Source organism: Marmota monax, unplaced genomic scaffold (assembly GCF_021218885.2).
Source record: "Marmota monax isolate L192 unplaced genomic scaffold, Marmota_monax_Labrador192_F-V1.1 WCK01_AAM20220418_F8-fsc00054, whole genome shotgun sequence".
NCBI classification, from domain to species: Eukaryota; Metazoa; Chordata; class Mammalia; order Rodentia; family Sciuridae; genus Marmota; species Marmota monax.
In genome coordinates, this window is record NW_026692145.1 from 9,931,373 (window position 1) to 9,933,107 (window position 1,735).

Sequence of the window (1,735 nt, forward strand, 5' to 3'; positions counted from 1 at the left end):
GGGGAGAAGACATGATATATTAAAATTCAAATAGCAAAATGTCAGAAGTTGTTCCCTATCAGTAAATATATTAAATGTGAATGAATTTTAAAAGGCAAAGATCAGAAGGATAGATAACTGGAAAAAAAACATCATCCAAATATATTGTGTCTACAAGAGACTCATTTTAGACCCAAAGACACAAATATGTTTAAAGTAAAAGGGTGGAAAAGGTTAGTATTCCAAGTAAATAATCAATTGAGATCTATAGTAGCTTTACAAATAAAGCAGGCTTTAAGACAAAAAGTGTTTGAGAAAAGGAGGTTTAAAATGTTTGTTCTATCTATAAAATATCAGTTATAAACAGAAGATATTATATAATGTTTAAAATGGTAATCTATCAATAAGATATATCAGTTATAAACATATATGCATCTAACAGCAAAGTCCCAAAATACTTGCATAAATGGACAGACAATGGGGAGATATAGAAATTCTACATAATAGATGGTGACTCCATTATCCCATTTTTAATAATAGAAGAACTTACCAAAATATCAGGAAGGAAATATAAGACTTGAACAACACTGTTACAATTTGGATCTGGAATGTCTTCCACAAGTTCATGTGTTGAAGGCTTGTTCCCCATTTTAGCAATGTCTAGAGGTGGGGCTTTTGGGAACTGATAAGAACGCTGACATCACTGATAGCTGAATGACCTACTGGGAGGTGGTGGAAACTATAGGCAGGTGGGGCATGGTTGGAAGAAATAGGTCTCTGGGAACATGCCCATGGAGCATATGCATGGCTGCTTCCTTTCTCTGCTTCCCAGCTGCCATAAGCTGAGTAGCTTTCTTCTACCATGCTCCTTCACCATATCATGCCTTACCTCAGGCCCCAAGAAATGGAGCCCCTGATCATTGAGTGAAATCTCTGAAACCATGGGGCAAAATACATCTTTCCTCCTTTATGTTGTTTTTCTTGGGTATTTGTCATAGCAACAAAAAGCTCACAAACACAGATATGGATACAGATAAGTTATAGTGCTGTGACTGTACCTGACCATGTGGTTCAGAAGACTTTGGAAATGTTTTAAAGGAGGAATTTAGAAAAGTTTAGAGGTGCAGGCTACATAAGCCAGAGAATGTTGGAAACAGAACTTAATGGGCAATTCTGGCATGATTTTAGAAGACCAGAATGGTGATAGGAATGTAAATAGCAAATACTGTACTCATAGGATTTTAGATGGGAACAAGGACTCTATTAGGAATTGGACAAGAGGCCATTTGTGTTATATTCTGGCAAAGTGTTTGTCTTCATTTTGTCTATGCCCTAAGACTATGCAATGATGGATTTAAACATGACAGAACACTCCACCTGGCAGAGGAAATATCAAGGCAGTACAGCAATCAGCTGGTTGCATAGGTATTGATGGCTACCTTCAGTCAGGTTTACTGTGATTGCTGAGAGCCTCAGCCGAGTCGGAATGGCCCCTGGCATTTTACCAGAAGTATGGTTGAGAGGCGAGGCATTAAGATGATGTAGGATTGAAACAGGTTGTGTATTCAATTGTATATTAGACCTTTACTGTCTGGTAATAGGATGGCTCTTGCTGCCTTGTGCACCCGCTACTTTGGAGTTCCCGTTGAGTTCTCGAGGGGTTCTGAGAGTGAGTGTGCTCGCAGCCCGGGGGAGGGAGTTCCGGTTGGTGTGTGGTGTGTTCCTGGAGGAGCCACGTGGGTGGCGTTCGGGAGAG